The sequence below is a fragment of the Lemur catta genome, chromosome 3 (genome assembly GCF_020740605.2).
Source record: "Lemur catta isolate mLemCat1 chromosome 3, mLemCat1.pri, whole genome shotgun sequence".
Classification (NCBI taxonomy): domain Eukaryota; kingdom Metazoa; phylum Chordata; class Mammalia; order Primates; family Lemuridae; genus Lemur; species Lemur catta.
Window position 1 is genome coordinate 99726670 of NC_059130.1, and position 18533 is coordinate 99745202.

General features: G+C 53.1%; 1 long non-coding RNA gene across 4 annotated transcripts; it reads right to left on the reverse strand.

Annotated features, from left to right (window-relative positions):
• Positions 1–8507: 8507 nt before the first annotated feature.
• Positions 8508–15322, reverse strand: LOC123635751. 4 transcript variants are annotated; one of them, XR_006734199.1, is made up of 5 exons: positions 14511–15322; positions 14274–14374; positions 11506–11684; positions 10691–10876; positions 8508–10067 (listed from the first exon to the last, which is right to left on the reverse strand). It is a non-coding gene; the product is annotated as an uncharacterized LOC123635751 (long non-coding RNA). The 4 variants fall into 4 exon arrangements; XR_006734200.1 differs by having other exon boundaries at positions 10691–10898; XR_006734201.1 differs by having other exon boundaries at positions 11503–11684.
• Between the last annotated feature and the right edge of the window lie 3211 nt (positions 15323–18533).

Here is an 18533-nt window from a genome sequence, read left to right on the forward strand (position 1 = left end):
GTTTGCCTACAGCTCAGAGTCAGGGTCCCTGTAATTAAGGGATCTCTAGCTTTTTTCTGGCTCAGGTGGAGGGAAGAACTGACATCCTCTTGGGCCCTGTGGGACAGTCCACTCAGGGAGCCTGTGGGATTTCAGCGCTCTCTCTCTCTCTCTCTCTCTCTCCCTCTATGTCTCGGTGTCTCACTTCAGCCCAGCCCAGCCCCTTCTCCAACCACAAGTGGCCCCAGAGTAACAGGCTCTTTCTTCCCCGGGGTGAGACCTCTTGGTGGGTAGACCACAGACACCTGCCCCCGAACCTACAGCACCTGATTTTCTAAGTCTCCTGTGGGCAGCAGGCATGAGGGAAGCCATGATGTGGTGTTTGGAGCACCGGGCAGGAAGCCTAGTCCCGAGAGGCAGGGAGGCCCCTCGGGAGATTCCCATGTCCTGTGCACCGAGGGCTGTGGAGTCAGCTTCATCCATCTGCGTGAGCCTGGTGTTGCCACACACCAGCTGTAGAGCTTCGTAATTATGGTCCTGAGCTCTCCATCATTGCAAGTTTGCAAGAAGTCCTGGCAAATGGTTTCTTGGGACTTGCTTACCAGGCATAGAGCCAAGTGGCCTTATTGTCTCTCATGTACAAGGGGCATAATAGCATTGACTTCACGAGGTTGTATGTGGATTAAATGAACTGTGTTCAGTGCCCCTTAGGTCCCTCTGGTCTTTGCAGGCCTCCTCTGGCTCTGCAGCCCCCATTGTGGTTCTAAAAGTTCACCCCAACTAGGCAGGATTCTCTAGGACTCTTCTTTTTTTTTTTTTTTTTTTTTGAGACAGAGTCTCACTCCATTGCCCTGAGTAGAGTACCATGGCATCAGCCTAGCTCACAGCAACCTCTAACTCCTGGGCTCAAGTAATCCTTCTGTCTCAGCCTCCCGAGTAGCTGGTACTACAGGCATGCGCCACCACACCCAGATAATTTTTCTATTTTTAGTAGAGACGGGGTCTCACTCTTGCTCAGGCTGGTCTCGAACTCCTGACCTCAAGCGATCCTCCCACCTCAGCCTCCCAAAGTGCTAGAATTATAGGCATGAGCCACTGCACCTGGCCTCCAGGACTCCTCTGGTTCTCACCCTTGCAGAGGTTGTCCTGAACCAGCAGGGGGGCTTCTCCCAACCTGTCTCCAGCAGTCAGAGCTCAGGCCTGGCTTCTGGCTCCTTCCCGACTCTGCCTTCTCTCCTGCTCATCACTTGCTTCCCACCTCCAGGCCTTCACCCACTGTTTTGCTTCCTCCCAGTCAATCTCCAGCCCACTTCCAATTTGCATTTACAATCGACCTCATCTACATGGAACACCTATCTGATGGCTCCTGGATAGTGGAAACAGGTGCATGCTGCCACACGGGCCTCTGGCAAGGAGCTTTGCGGCTCCTTCTTTCCCAGCTCGGGCCAACTTACTTTCTTTAAGGCCAAGCTCGGTTAGCCTGTTGGTATTTATGTTGACAAGACTGGGGAGGCAGAGGGGACCACAGCTTTACATGTAGCTGTGAGGCTGTATCAGAAGAGGTCTGTGGTCCAGAATGATGGCCTACTCTGGCCCTGTCCCAGCCTGGGGTTTTGATGCCACATGCTGGGGCATGTTGGGAGAGGAGGATCAGGCTCAGTATGGCAAGGGCCACTGCAGCAACCCCGGGAGAGAGGAACTATTGCAGCACCATTTTACAGATGGGGAAATAGAGACTTAGGAAAGTTTGTGTACCATGTCCAAGGTCACTAAGGTAGCACATGGCTGAGCCAGGATGTGAACCCAGGCAGTCTGACCCTGGCAAGATTGGCTTGGGGGGAGAGCTGGACAAGGCTGGGCACTCTGAGCCTTGGTGATTCATTTCTGGAAAACGCTATTAGGGAAAGTGCTGAGAAGGACTGCGGGAGGCCTGGGCTGCTAGTGCAGTGCTCTCTGGGCCCTCTGGGGTCCTGGGCAGGTGCAGGAGGCTTATAAATAAAGGAACTGGCTCAGCAGGAGCAGACTGGCAGGTGTCTAAGGTACAGGCTTTCTCAATAGATGGACCCAGCTTCAAGACCCATATCTACCATTTCCCAGCTGGGTGACCTTGAGTAAATTAATTAACTTCTCCGAGACTTAGGGCCATCCTTTGTAAAATGGGGATGATATTAGAACCAACTCGTGGCTGTTTTGAGGATTCAATGAGTTAATGGGTGTAGAGTAACTGACGCACAGCCCGGCTCCCTAAACATAAGCTGTTCTTGCTGAGGTTGGAGGTTTGTCCCCACGTTGTCCCATCCCCCTGCTGTTGCAAGCAGAAGCTGGAGTCAGGGAGGTAGAAAGAGGCCCGAACTGTCAGCTGCTTCTCCTTTTCCCCCGTGCAAGCATCTGAAGGCACAGGAAGCCTTTCTGCCTTCCTCCAAGGGGTCTGACACGTGCAATCACACAGTTTAGCAGTAATACCAAAGTGTCTCTGGGTATAAGACTTGTCGCTGGCTGTGAGCAGGGCTGGCTGCAGGCACTGCCTCTGGGAGACACCTGCAGGAGATTCCCACTTGACTCCGGCCAGTTCTACCCCTGCCACTCACCCCCACCCCCAGCTGCTACAGCTGGGATTGGCGGAATGGCTGGCGGAATGGCTGGGGGAGGGCCGGACGGGGCAGGGCGCTCTGCACCCTTCGGGCCTGTTTCCGCACAACCCTATCAGGAAAAGTGCTGGATGGTCAGGGCTGCTAGTGGAGTGCTTGCTCTCTGGGCCCTCTGGGGTCCTGGGCAGACAGCTCAGGGCAGAAGCACCTGTATCCCTCCTTCTCACCCCCAGTAAGTCAGGAACGACGCCGAGAGGTCCAGCACACAAGCTGCCCCTCGGGGAGATAACGCCTCCAGCCCCTGTTCCTCATGGTCAGCTGGTGACCTTGCTCTGTATTTCCCTGAGAAAACAGAAGCAATCAGAAGTGAACTTCACAAACTCCAGCTGCCACCTCTACAGACCTCCCTGCATCTGTGCCGTCATGGTGGACTGTCCCCTCTCCTGTGGCTATGGAGGAAGCACCAGGCCCCTGTGCAAGGCCTACCTCACACTTGCCCACTGGACCTCATCCCCTTGAACCTTCTCCACGACAGTGCCCTGAAGGTGTCGTCTGCATCATCACCTTCTCCCATCATGACGGGATCATCCTGTCAAAAACACAATGCATGATTATATCTGATCAATCAAACCCCTTCAATCTCATCTCCCAACACAAATCGTTGTTAGATGCACATGGGTGAAGTGGTGCTCATGCCAGGACCATGCCCCCCCTTCCCTCTCCAGGCCTATAGCTGTCCTGTTTCTCTTCCCCTGAACCCCAAAGTACTTCTTAGCCCCCTTCTCTTGTCCTCCATGATCCAACGGTCAACAGCCAGCCTGAGCCCCCTCCCCAGCCTCAGGTCTGCTGGCCTCCCTGGCTACTTGGCCTCTCTTTCCATGGCAGCCATGGGGAACCGCTTGTGGATTCTTGAGCAGGTCAGGCCTTATCCTACTGCTACACCTTTCCACACACACTTCCGGGTTGGCCCGGAGCTTCCTTTCTGTCCGGCACCCTGCATACACCTATCCTTCCTTCGAGACTCAACTCAGGTGTCGTCTCCTTCAGGGCGACTCCCCTGCTGCACCAGATTAAGGAGGGAACCAGCCAAGCGGCTGCCTGGGACACCTCGTTACAAGAGGCCTTATGTCATCACCGGAAATTTACAGACATGGAAGAAATTTTGTTTAGCAGAACTGCTCTAGGCCGAGTCCTAGAAGGAATCGTTTGCAAGGTGGCTGGGGTGTATGTATTTGTTGGTGGGGAGCAAGACCCTGAAGGGGAAAGGAGAATTGGGAGGTCTGTTTGCTTTTAGACCTTTGTTTGGGGAGAGAGGATGCAAGTGTGGGAGCAGGGCTGGGTCGCTCAGGCTCTAGTGGACAGGCTGAGCCTCTCAGCAAAACAGATGAATCGTATGGGTTGAATGGGCTCTGCTTGCCTGGTCACTCCAGCCGGGGTCAGAGGCCTCCTATTCTCTGTTCACGTAGCATCTTCTATCACGACAAGCACTGCCCTGCTCTGCAAACTTCTGTTCACACATCTGTCTCCTTCTCGACTGCGGCCCCTTGGAGGGTAGAGTCTGTGTTGTATCTGTCTCTGTGACCCTAGCGATTAGCATGGAACACGGGCTCGCCTGGGAGCTTAATACATGCCTGTTGATTGGGTGGCTGGATAATTCCTTTTCACCCAGATATTTTGATCTCGCACGTACACAGACTAATTTCTTCCCATGTTTGAAACTTGATGGATATACTTATAACTTTGACTCAAACTGCACAAAAGCAAATCATGTAATCAAAATGTTTGTGCCCCCATAATATTCTGAAATAAAAAAAAGAAGAAACTTGAGTACTGGAATTCACTCTTTTGTTTTTGTTTTTTTTTTTTGAGATAGCATCTCACTGTGTTACCCAGGCTGGAATGCAGTGGTGTCATCACAGCTCACTCCTCAAACTCCTGCAACCTCAAACTCCTGGGCTCAAGTGATCCTCCTGCCTCAGCCTCCCTAGTTGCTGGGACTATAGGTGTGCGTCACCACGCCCGGCTAATTTTTCTTTTTGGGGGGGTGGGGCAGGGTCTTGGTGTGTTGCCCAGGTTGGGCTCAAACTCCAGGCAAGCAGATCCAAACAGAAGCCCAGGAGCCTCCAGGAAGACTATTCCTTGCTGCCCATTCATCCAATATTGTTCACCTGTTTTGCTGAGAGGCCTCAAGTGATCCTCCCACCTCAGGTTCCCAAAGTGCTAGGATTACAGGCGTGAGCCACCACCCACGCCCAGCCTCTTCTTTTTGTTGTTGTTGTTGATAAGGCTTTTTATTTATTTATTTATTTATTTTTGGTTTTTTATTTTTTACTGATATATCATAGTTATACTGAAATTCACCCCTCGCCCCGTGTGTTCTCAGCTTGCAGGCACGTGGATTAGATCAGCACATCTCATAGGATGTCCAGGGGACCTGAGGGGATGCACTGAGCTCGTGTTCAGTAGACACAGGGTCCCCCTCACTACGTGACCTTGAAACGGTCATTCTCCGTCTCAAGTTCATCTTCCCATGAGAAAGAAGTTGGAACAGCATCTCCAAAGTCCTTCTCACTCTGGGAGAAGCTGTGGAGTATGGAGAGCTCCTGGGATTTGGAGTCAGAAGAGCCACTCATCCTCTGCCAACCTCAGTTTCCCCATCTCTAAAGCGGGGACGTGGGTGAGGATTTAACCACCCACGGATGCGAATGTGCTTGGGAAGCCACAGGGGCCACATCCACGGACCGGGCTGTAGACAGGCGCTGTCAGCCACGATCACCACGTGTGACGTCCAGCGACTGCCATCTCATCTGTCTTGTCTGACCCTGATCCATGCTCCTAAAGACTTTGGAGACCTTCATTCATGACTTCATCCGTTCAATACTTTCATGGAATGCACACTATGCGTCAGGCCTGGGGCTGCAAGTGTACACATTTAGCAAAGCTAGGGATAGCCCCAGCCCTCGGTAGCTAATCGTCCAGAGTGGTAGTAATAGCAAAGACCATTTATTGCAGCTTCTACGCCAGGCACACAGTTAGGGACCTTCATAGTAATGACCTCATTTCATCCTCATAAGACCCCCACGAAGTTGGCAGTATTACAGTCTCCATTTTGTAGACGTATAAACTGAGGCACAGAGAAGCTAAGTTCCTTGGAGTAACTAGTCACAGATAGGAATGGTGGTGACGGGATTAGAATCCAGGTAGTTTGGTTTAAGAGCCTGAATACCATCCCACCCCCACCCCCATTGAACTATACCACCTTTCAGGACCCAGGTTCACACCTAGCTGCTACTGTCCAAAAGGCGTGTAACATCTGCCCAGAGCTCACGGCATCCCACCCCCAGAGGGAGGTGGATGTAGGCTCTGCCTGAGGAGGGTCCAGCCCAGGCCACCCCACTGAGCCTCGGACACCTCTCACCTGGGGGCACTGCCCAGGGCGCAGAGTGAGAAGACCCCGGGCCCATGCCCTTCGGATGCCCCCACTGGTGGAGCAGCCCCGCCCTGCGTACCCACGCCTCTTCTGCAGCTCCCTTTGTTCTTGCTCCCAAGTCACAAGGTGACAGCCTGTTCCTCCTTCCCAAGGAAGCTGTGATTTGAATCAACCCTGGAGGCCTCGGTCAGAGCTGCTCAGAGAAGGCTCTAGAAAAACCTTGCTGCTTTGGGGCTAGAGGCTGTTGGTCATGAAGTCTATAAAGGAATTTTTGGGGAAACACCTCACATTCCACCTCTCTGCTGGCAGCAAGAGAGAGTCTTTTGGAGATGGAGGCAGGATAAGACAGGGTTTAGCTCTCACTGCTGTCTCCGATGAGCCCTTGCCCAAGTGGGCACGCTGGTGTGTGCGTGTTTGTGTGTGGAAATGTGTGTGTGCAGGCGTCTGCGTGTGCGTGTATGGGGCTGTCTGGATGCACGTACAGTCGGCCCTCTGTAGCCACGGGTTCCACATCCTGCATGATAATGTCAAGCTGAAAATGTACCTGTGTTTACCTTAGGAACATGCCTCAGATGCAGACTTCCAGCGCCTGGCCGGGCCGTGCCAGAGGAGTCGATGGGCTGACCATGTGCAGCGAATCTGTCTCGAACCCTCCCAGACACACCTGTGGGACCCTCCCGTGAGTCTCTTGCCATCTGCATGTGCCGAGGTAGATCTTGCTCCATCAGTGGCCCTGAGAAAATTCACTGGTCAGTTGTCTTGTAGTCTGTTATTACCCAGATGTCTGTGTGTTCCAAACAATTGTTTTTAAATTGCTTCATTAGTCTGCCTCGGCAGACCCAATCCTGCTACACTTGACTGGCTCAGGTTCTGTGGGACAGAGCTGGTGGGAGCTGGGCAGGCAGCTAGCCTGCTGATGTGCTTTCTCGTGCAGAAGGGGGTGCCCCCAGAGAGAGACAAAAATGAGGTGCTCCTACCCACCCCCCGGAACAGGCAGCATTGTGGAGCATCGAAGGCAAGAGCTTTGGAATTAGAGAGAGCTGCTTTCAAGTCCAGAACCTAATGTTTACAAACTGCATGACCTTGTGTAACTCCTTGTGCCTCTATTTCCCTCCTGCAGAATGGGGTCATTGTGCCACTACTGTGGGTGGTTGTGAGGATGGAAGAAAATGATGCAACATGGTGCCCAGCCCACCTGGCCAGAGACCAGAACACAGGCCCTCTTGCCACAGAGGGCCTCTGATCTCTCTGCAGAGGCCGGGCCTTACAGTCAGGGTTGAAACATTGGGTGGGTGGCACCAGTGGCCCCCAGGGTCCACTTGACATAGGTGAATCATTGACATTCCAGGAGGAATGTGGGGACCCACATCTAGCAGAGCCTGCCCTGCCCAGGAATAACGCTGCGGGCAGAATTTCAGGACACAGTCCCTAGGGTTATGCTGCCTGGGCCCAAAGTCCTGCTCTCCACTCGCCACTAGGATGACTGACCATGACCTTGGCCTAATTGCCTCTCCCTAAGGCCCTGTGTGCTCCTCCCAAAGCAGGGACGGTAATAGTGCCCAACTCACAGGATAAAGTTTCTGCATAATCAGAGCTCTTCCCTTCAACCCCCAAACTCCATTTTACGCTGTAGGGTGGAACTCCTCCCCGTCTTCCCAACTGGAGGGTCCCGAAGACAATGTCTCTGCCAGAGCCTCGGAGTCATGAGAGTTGGCACCCACCGTACGGTGCAGAAAGACAGCCCTGTGCTTCTCAGTTGTGTCGTGTCCTCCTTTCCTTGCCTGTCACTTCTGCAGCAGTCAAAGGGTCACCAGTGTCTCCTATACCTGCTCCTAATCCCCTGCAGGGCAGAGAAGGGGTCAGGGAACTTTTCTGTAAAAGGCCACATGATAAATATGGGCCACACATGGTCTCTGCCACATACTCTTCAACCTTTAAAAAACATGAAAACCATTCTTAGCCTGACAGCCGCACAGAAACGGGCTGTGAGTGTTTTTGGATGTGGCCCAGGGGGTGTCGTTTGCCAACCCCTGGAGAGACAGGCAAACACATACTTAAAAATGCGCGTTAACGAAAAGTTCCCAAGGCTGTGAGCTAGGCAGACGCTGAAAGGCATTTTCCCCTCCTGCCTGGGGAGAGGCTGCGTTCCCAAGGCTTGGGGCTCCTGGTCCTTCTGTTCCCATGGCGCCGTTGCCACCAACCACAACATTCAGTCAACACCAAGCGCGTGTGAGGTGGCGTTCAGGTGCCTCCACGTGATTTATCTTATTAATACTTATTTCTCAAACAGCCTCCAGGGGTGGAGATTCCCACGCCCGTTTTCTACAGAGCTGACATCACTCCAAAGCCGTCGCAATGGGAAGGGCCCCTGCCTGAGTATTCAGAGAAGACCCAGCGAAGGGATGGGGGGAGAGAGGGAGCAGGGAAGGGGGAGGCAGAGAAGGCGACAGACACTCTTTCAGCCCATGCCTTATATTATAAAATTGACTAAATAGCATAGCGGGGTTTTCTGAAAAGTATATTACGATAATTTTTTGGAAAGTATAATACATGTTCATTATTATAAAAGTTCAGGCACAGAAAGGAAGCAAGAAGAAAATAAGAAATCACCCCAAATCCTATCCCCCAGGAATAACCACTGGTGCTATTTTGGTGAACGTTCTCCAGACACCTCTGTCTGATTGTAAACACATATGTGCATGGTTTTAAATGAACAGGAACAGATTCCACATGCTGTTGTGTAAATGATTTTTTTCTCTCGACAATATGTTGTGGACATCTTTGCATGTCAATAAATATAGATCGACAGCTTCGTGTTAAATGGCTGCATAATATTCTACCGCGTGAACAAAGAGGGGTTTTACATGCAAAAGAGGCATCGTTCTGCATGCTCACCAGGCGGAATCCTGCTCAGAGGGCAGCCCCCCGGTGCCCAGCCATGGACATTACTGCTGCAGGGTGGGGGGCTCAGGCTTATCTCATGGAGACCAAGTCACTCCAGGAGGGCTCCAGCAGCCTCAGACTCCAGAGAGCAGCCTTGAGACAGGCTGGCCGAGAGGACTGGTGGCCCCAACTGCCACCACAGAAAGGCATGGCCATCCTGTGGACCCAGCTGTCCTGGGGCTTCTTTCTGAGGGGCCCCGGTAAGATGTGGCAGACATCTCCCCAGCGGGCCCTGACATTTGCAGCTGGGCCTTGGCCACTTGCCTGCTGCAGGCACTGCAGGAAGGCAGCCCCGCACTCTGCCAGCTCCTCTTTCTAGATGCCATTCTGCCTCTCCAAGCTTCCAAGATGTTCAGAAGGAGTCTTCCTCAGGCCCTTTGTTTCTCGGCAAAGGGCGCCTCTCGGGGCAGAGCATAAGCTCAAACATGTCCCACCATTTGGACCCCTTCCTAACTGCATCTCCTCAAGTGTCACAGCCTGAGAAGCCCCTGGCCAGCGTGGCAGTGTGCAGCCCAGCAGCTCACTCTCATGGCCCAAGGGTGGGTCGAAAACACCCCTGGGTGTTTTCCCACCTCATGCCTCCCTTGCAGGCTATGCTTTGGTCTCCCTCCTACCTGGGTTCCTTCCCCCTTCTAATGCTGCTGTCCTGAATATGCGAGGCTGTCTCCCCACCTCACTCTGTCTGCTCTCCCTGGGCCACGTCCTCCATGCCCAGTGTATTGGTCAGTTTCTGCTACAATAATGCTGCATAACAAACAATCCCAAAAATCTCAGCATCCTGCAACAACAAATATGTATTTCACATTTTAGAGTCTGTAGATTGGCTCGGACTTGACTGATCTTGGTTGGCCTCAAATGGCCTAGGCTGGAACCAGGTTTCGAGGTTGGCTTCCGTGCACCCCACTCCCCTTCATTCCAAGCCTCTGGGCAGGCTTGGCTCACGGGGAGGATGGACGCCCAGCAGGAGAAAGGGGAAGCAGGCAACGCCTCGCAAAGGCTTCTTTTAGAACTGGCAGACTGTTACTTCTGTACATTTGATGCTGATTGAAGCAAGTCACATGGCACAGCCCAAGGCCAACCGAAGGGAGGTGAGCAGGGGTGAGCCCCACCTACTCCACAGGCAGACACTGCAAGAGTCACATGGCACAAATCGGGGATGTATGACAAAGATATATGATCTATCACAGGGAGGGAGTGAGGAGTTAGCAGTGGCAGTCCACAGGGCATGTTGTCATGGTGTATCCCAGACCTCTGCTCAGGGCCATGCCCACTATCCACTTTCGGACAGGATGGGTCCTCCAGTGTGCCCCACAGACAGCTCAAAACCACCCCTCGTCCAGTCCTTACCTCTCCATCCTCACCACCCACCAGCCTCTCTCTCCTCAGCGAATGGGGCCACCAGCCCTGTGTCCTGCTTTCCCCGCTGGGATCCCTGGCTGGCCCCGGTGCCCTGAGACCCAGCGACTGCTGCTGCTGACTCACCAGCTGGTGTCTTAGACTCTATCTCTGCACCAGTGGGTCTCTCTGGCACACACCTCTGCTCCAGCCACACGGTTGGGAAGGGTGGGCCTGGCTCTGCTGTGCCTGCTCTCAGGCCCATCACGTTGTCATGCCATCTTTCTACCTCTCCTTGGCTCCCTCCTGGCCCACTCTGGCTCCCTCTGAGGACATGAGTGCCATCTCTTCTGGGGTGTTTGCCATGACTCCCCCAGGCTGAGTTTGTCCGCTCACTCCCATGGCCATGGTTTACCTGCGCTGCCCAGTCGGCCTCCCCGGCCAGGTCTGGACTCCCTGGGGCAGGAGCAGTGGCGAGGCTGGCTCCAACACAGGGCCAGGCGCACAGTCGGTCTCGGGCAGTGTTGGCAAAGTGACGGCTGACACACTGACTCATTGGGCACTTGCTGCGCCTTGGCAACCCCACTCTGTCCTCAGCACACTTTTGGAGAAAAGAGTTGCCCCTGAGAAAGGTGAGAGGGGACACGGGCATACTTCCCCACATCTGTGTCACCCCCAACCTGGAGGGTCCCTGCCATGCCCCCAATGGCCACAGCCCCCATCACATTCTAGACTCTGAGACTGGATACAGGAGACCCCTGCCTAACTCCCCACAGCTGATCAGGGGCAGACCCAAGACCAGAGCCCAGCTCTGCCATCAGAGCCCACGTCCTCACGCGAGCCCTGCATCCAGGTGCCTGGCAGGGGGCACCCCCTCCCCTGTGAAGCCCCAGCTGCCGTCTGGCCAGTCTTGGTCCCAGAAAGTCCAGCCCCTACACCTTGTCCTTTCTGCCTGTTGCTCTACCTTAGCCATGTGTAAGGTGGCCCCGTTTTATGCAGAGGCTGTGATAATCCAAACTACAAATCAGAAAAATGAAGATGATTACTCCTTGGGAGAAGGTAGTGAGTGATTAAGAGCAACTCATTGCTTTGAGCTCCTGGGCGAACTGCTGAAATGCCCGTGATCCGGTCTCCCCACCTGTAAACGGGGATGGGGGTGTCACAGTCCCTAAATCACAGGGTTGCTGGGAGGAGTGAAGGAGAAATGGAAACAAACTCTGAACACACCACCTGGCATAGAGTCCGGTTCAGTTGACATCAGTTCCCTCCTGCCCCAAGCCGTTCCCTCCTCCTCCTCTTCTTCCTCTCTGGAGATGTGAAGCTTTTCTCCAACTCCAGCCAAGACAAATGAGGGGTGCAGAGGACCTCTCTGTGTGGGGACAGGGTCCTCCAAGAAATGGCTGAGGGTCCTGGGGCTCAGACAAGAAGAGGAGACTGTGGAGGGGGGCAAGACCTTGGTTTTCCACCCCCTGCAGAGCCATGCGGTGGCGGGGCGGGGGGCGCACAGGGAGCTAGTGAGTGGGAGGGACACAGGACTCTGGACAGACCTCCCTCAGCGGGGGTCGCTGCTGGGACGCCCATGTTGGATCAGTAAGGGAAGAGTCTCTAATAGGAGAGATGCAGGGGCTACCTCCAGAGGTGATAAGCCCCCCATCCCTGCACGGCTGCAAGCACAGGTGAGGACGACCAGATAGCAATTTCCAGGTCAGAGTCCGTGAGAACCTGGCGGCCTTCGGATGCTCTTGCAGGCTCCGCAGGAGGCGGGGGGTGCAGGGGTGAAGGTGCTGCCTCTCACCTGCTCCCTGGGGGTGGGTGGGGCCCAGCTGCTGCCTCTGCGATTTGCATTCAGCCCTTGTCTGTGACAAACTCTGCGTGCAGCAGCCTGCTCCCAGAGATGTGCTATTTTAAGTGCTTCCCCTCCGCCCCTAAGGGTGCCATGTGTTTATCTTGCTTTCGAGTTAAAAAGGAAAATCGATTTCACTCTTACCTGAGGAAGGTTCGGGGGCGGGGGCTGTGGGGTGGCTTCATTTCATTAAAATGGAAGTGGGGGGTGGGCAGCAAGAGCTTCAGATTCCCACCCCCCGGCCAGTTATGAATAAACAACAGCCTGGGTCCACAGCCGGCTTCCCTCCTGCTTCAGCCCACACCTCGGGGTCCCCGGAGGCCTGGGGTTTGCCTGGGATGGGTGACTGGATTGTGGGGTTCAACCCTCACCCCAGAGAGAGAACCAAGCTCCTCACTGGGGAGTCTGTGTGTGTGCGTGGCTGGTCTGTGGACTCCGCAACTCTCATTAGTCTGGTCACTGTTGGCCTCCTTGGCTACTTGAGCCAAACCAGGCTCTGCACGCTGGAAGCCAACCTCTTGGATGGACGCGGGCTCAGCTGGGCTAGACACTCCGACCATCCTCCTCTCCTTTCCCTTGGTGGTCTGTATTTCTGTCCCGGATCTTCCCAGCAGCCAACAGGCAATCCCAGCTCCAGCCCTTGGCCAAGGCACTGCCTGGGCCACCCCCAGCCCTGGGACCCGGGCACAGCAGGCTGGGCTGCCCCAGAGAGAGGCCGAGGAGGCCAAGCGGAGCCTCCCTCTACAGCGCAGGAGGGGTCTGACCAGAGAAGGGTGGTGGTGGTCTCTCCTTCCTCTCCGGGAATTTTTCATGAGAAGGACCTTTGGAGTTGAAGGTTCAGAGAAAGGGCTCCCTGGGGATATTGTGGAGGTGGAAGACTAGAGATGGAGCTACAACCTCCCTGTGCAGCCACCCGGCCCTTCCACAGACCGCCAGCCCGGGCTTCAGCGAGAGCAGAATGAATGCCGGGGGTGCGGGGGTGCAGGGCTGCGGGCTTGGTTGGCTTCTTTCCCATCCTTCTAATTCTGTAACTGACATTTACTGCAGATCCTCCATTTCCAGCCATTTTTACATTTCCTTAGGCCCATCCGTTTACCTTCCGGTGAGGGACACCTCGCATGCACTGGCTGACGGAGGGGACATCAGTGAGCCAGACAAGGTTCCTGTCCTCAAGGGGCTTATGATATGAGAACCAGACACAGAACAAACTGGATGGGGGGGTGCTTTGTTCTGATGGAGAACTACAGGGAAAAGGCTCATGGAAGTGGGGATGGAGCTACCCCTGGAAGGATGAACAGGGTTTTAAAAGTTGCCAAATCTGGTGAGGAATAACCCAAACTGGGAGGATGGCCCTGGCAGACATTCGGTGACATGATGTGTGTGTTGGACGAGGGGGCAGAGAGTGGGCTGCAGAGGGGCAGGTGGGTGGGAGAAGACACTGGAAGTGTGCACAGAACCGTGGTGCCCTGAAGCCGTAGCGGGCCCAGCACCCTGCTTTTAGTTTCACAGGTATACTTCAAGGCCAGCATGATCATTGCCCATTCATGGATAAGGAAACTAAGGTCCAAAGAGGACAAGTGATTTGCCCAAGGTCGGTCAGATAGTAAGTGGCAGAGTTAAGATGCAAACCTGAGTCAATCTGACCCCAGGTTTGTGCAGCCAGGAACGACTGACTTAGACACTTAGTGTTTATGATGGAGGCAATGGGTGGGAACAAGGGTCTCAAAGGTTTTGGGGGAGAAGAATGGAAGGGCCTCAACTGTTGACTTATCATTATTACTTTGTATGCACAGTGGAGAATGGATTGGACCGGGAGGAGGGGACAGGATCCAAGAGCCATCAGTGGCCTATCAAAACAGCCCAGGCTGGAGACAAGGAGTGCTGGCAATGGGAGTGGAGGGGACGGGAAGGAGGTGAGAATTGGGGCTTGGTGGCTGGCACTTTAGAGTTGGCACTTGGCAGGGCTCTCACCACCATTTCATAGAAGCCATAGGTTGGGAGGTGCCCATGAGGTCATGTGGTCCACAACCCTTCCCTGACCCCTGATGCTCTTGGAAACTCTCAGGGCTTTGGGAGACCAGTGAATGACTTGGCCAGAACTCAAAAATACCTTCCACTCCTGAGTGCACCCCTCACCACAGCAGGTGTTCCCTACCTTCTGATTCTTTGGTGCCTCCGTCTATTAGACATGTCTCCTTTCAATGGAAATGAAACTCGCCTCTCTGCAGCCTCCACCCGTCAGTCCAATCATGTCTCCTGGGACAAGACAGAAGGGTCTGATGCATATTTCATATGCCCAGTCACCACATACTGGATGACAATTCTCATGTCCTTGCAAATTCTTCTCGTCTCCAGGCTATTTAGTAATAATGGTAATAATATGAACACTTACTGTGCTTTTCTTGTTTCAGGCACTGTGCTGAGAGCTTTGCATACGCCGTCTCGAGGACTGCTCATGAGTAGCTTTGAAATGTCTTCATAAGGCGTTCCATTGTAATCCCAAAGGCATGGGGGCTCATTGCAGAATTTTAAGTAGGAGAGGGGACATTTTAGAAAGACCACTCAGGTAGCTAGTGTGAAGAGTGCCCTGGCGGGAGTGAGAATGAGGCGGGGGTGGGGGGGGCTGTTAAAATAATCCAGGTGAGAAATGAATAAGATGTGAGCTTCAGTGGTGGACATTTGGAAGACACTCAAGGGTAAAAATCAATAGAACCTGGGGAGTAGTTGGATCTGGGAGGCGAAGGAGAAAGAAGAACCCAGGGTAGCTTCAGATTTTTGTTGCAGGTGATATTCTACAAGACAGAAAATCTAAGAAGAGTATCTGGATCATTTGGGAGATGCTGGCAGGAGGGATTAGAAGGAGAGATTACATTCAGCTTTCAACACAAGGAGTTGCAGAGATCAGTGGTATACTACCCGTTCACTTCTTAGTTTATTCGTCCATTCATTACAAGACTTTATTGAGGATCAGCTGTGTACTAGGCACTCTGCTAGGTGCTGAGGTTATGAAGATTTGGCCACCCTGCTCTTGACAAGTGTGAAAAATTGGTATTACAAAATGTCTTTCAGTAGATGAATGGATAAATAAACTATGGTGCATCCATACAATTGAATGTTATTCAGTGCTAAAGAGCAATGAGCTATCAAGCGTGAAAAGGCACGAAGGAACCTTAAATGCATATTACTAATTGAAAGGAGCCAATCTGAAAAGGCTACACACTGTATGATTCCAACTACATGACATTCCAGAAAAGGAAAAACTATGAAGACAGTAAAAAGATCACTGGTTCCCAGGAAGGAGCGGAGAAGGAGGGATGAACAGGCAAAGCACAGAGGATTTTTAGGGCAGGGAAACTCCTCTGTATGATGCTATAATGGTGGATACGTGTCACTGTACATTTGTCAAAATCCATAGAACGTCCAACACCAAGAGTGATTCCCAATGTAAACCACGGACTCTGGGCGATAATGATGTGTCAATGTTGGTTCATCAGCTGTAACAAATGCACCGCTCTGGTAGGGCATGTTGATAATGCGGGAGGCTATGGCTGTATGGGGCCCAGGGGCATGTGGAAACTATCTAGACTTTCTGCCCAATTTAGCAGTGAACCTAAAATTTCTCTGAAAAAAAATTAAGTCTACTAAAAATTAGTATTGTGCAATGTTAAGCTTGAAATCTGGACAGGGAATAGAATGTTAAAGGAAGCGGGACGGTCAGGAAGGGTTTCATCTAGGATGTGACCATTGGTGTAGGGCAGGGATTAAATGCAGATAGTGGATCCACCAGTCTGTAGCTCAGGGCAGGGCTCTAGGTGGGGGACAGTGCTTTGGAATTCCTCAGGTTGTCAGTGAACTCTGTGACAGCCAAGGGCACCCTGGGAAGTGTGCGTTGAGTCAGAAGAAAAGAGACACGGAGGTGGCACCCGCAGTGCTCATGCCACAGGGGAGGGAAGACCTCAGAGGAGAGGAGAAGGCATGGTCTGAAAGGGTTCAGGAAAATGAGAGAAGAGGGGCATTGAGGGAAAGGAGAATGATGGAGAATGGAAGAACAGCTAATTCTTTATGAGAGTCACCCCGGAGAACTTGGAAATGAGGGAAATCGATAATCCTCCGAGAGGACATTCGAATCAATGGATCAGAGCAGAGAGATGCTAGGTCATCTCACAATGAAAAATAGCTTTGGGGCCAGGACTACTGGGCTGTAGCCTATTTGGTACATCTAGGAAATCTAAAATAAGGATGTGTGGGTCAAAAGCCAGTTGGAGAAGGAAGTGAGAGTCCCCAGAGGAAAGATGGGCAGTGCCCATCCCGGAGCCATCTAGAAGAGAGAAAACCTGGGCCCTCAGTCTCAGAAAACTCTGAGGACAGATTTCCCAGGACAGGCACAGAGGGCTCCAGCCATACAACTTTGGGTTTTCAGGTCCCAATGGCAAGACCGCCTCAAGGGCAAGGTGGATGGAGGCGGCAGGCTGAGGTGGTCTCTAGTCCCTTTGTTCGGGTGGCCTCCTTTGCCAAGTGCCCCAGTGCCCAGGTAGATGCCAGGTCCTAAGCCAGCCTCCCCCAGTGGAGACTAAGTCACAGCTTGGGCTGCTTATCAGATCCTTCCCACCTGGCAAACGAAACCTCCTCACCTTCCCCCACCAAATCTACTAACCTACCGTGCCTGGTTACGTGGATGAAGGTTTCCTGTGCCTACCAGGTGCAAGCTCTTCATTAACACCCTGGAGTTCACCCCAGCCTGCTTTGCGCCTTCCGTCTCCCTCCCCCTCTGCTAGAACATCCTCATCTGCAGACGCGCATGCTCTGGAATAACCGTCTTCTCAAAACTCCTCCAGCGACCAGACATCTCCCTGCAGATGCTGTCTCGTTTCCCTGCCATGCACAGCAAGACATTTCCAATTAAATAACCATCTACAGCCACCATAATCACTTCTCCGCCTCACATTACCCCTTGACTTTTTCTACCCAGGCTTCCCTCCCAGTGCCCCACCCAAACTGCTCATGGCGGGATTTCCCACCATCTCCATCTTGCCAAATCCACCTGCTGCTTGACCCGCACCCTCATGACCCTACCCTCTTCCTTATCACAGCCCCTCGCTTAGCTTCTGGGATACCCTCTCTCTTTGATTCTCTGCCCCTTCCTGGCCCATCTTCAGTGTCTTTTGCAGACTCCTCATCTTCTGCACGTTGGAGGACCAACACCTCCCCAATTTGTGTCTTCAGCCTTGACCTTCTCCTGAGCACCAGACTCACCTGCTGTGCTGCACAGCTGACAGAGCCCCGCGACTACCCATTGGCCTCCTGAAGAGCACATGGCCAAAGCAGAACTCTTAATTCCCTGACAAAAAGCCATTCCTCCCTGGGCTGTCCCATCTTGGGAAATGGCACCACCATTCACCCTTGTGCTCAAGCCAGATCTCCTGGAGTCATCTTTGATTCCTCTCCTGTTTTTCTCTCCTATAACCAGGCTAACTGTGAGTCTCCTCAGTCCTACCTAGGAATTACATTCTGACGACCATTCAGTGCATTTCTGTGGCACCACCTGGAGCGGATGCTGTGGTGTACTCAGACACACAACCCCCAGCTGCTGGGTCTTTCTCCAGGAATTCTCCTCAGCTGAAGAGAACCCCTTGACCTGAGGCTGTGCCCCCTCCCCAGGCCCGCACTCCACACCCAGTGTCTGGTTAATTCTGGGGTATGAAAGCCTGGCCTTCTTGCCTCGGTTCAGGACAGCTTTGAGGGTCTCTTCCAGCTCTGGGGCTTCCCTTGGGTGGGCTGAGAGCTCTGTTGCAACTTCATCACAGTTTAATTTCTCCCTCTGCCCGATCCTGGTGTCCTCACTCCCCCACAGGTGCTATTCCTGAGTGCACTCCCCAATAAATTACCTGAAAGCAAATCACTGAATTCTAGTGTCTGTCTCCTGGGAAACCTGACCTACATCTCTAGTCAAACCCATCCTGATTTCTCCCTCACACCACTGTGATAGCCGTCCCCCTAGTCTCCCTGCTTTTGCCCTTGCAAAATAATCTATTCTCCATGCAGCAACCAGAGTGATCTTCATAAAACGAAAATCAGATCAATGACTTCCCTGCTTTAAACTTCTACTGATCCACTGTTGCCCTTGGAGTAAAATTCAGACTCCCCCCGCCCTGCCCCAGCCAGTCTACAGGGCCCTGTGGGATCTGGCCCAGCCAATGTCTCTGACCTTGTCTCCTGCCACTTGCCTGCTTGCTCAACTCTGCTCCGGCCATGCGGGCCTTCTTTCTGTTCCTGGGACAGCCCAAGACTTTTCCCACCTCACAGCCTTTGCATTAGTGAGAATGCCATCCCCCCAGGTCTTCCCATGGCTAGCTCCTTGTTTCCATTCGGACCCCGACTCAAATGCCACCTGTCTAGAGAAGCTCACTCTGCCCAC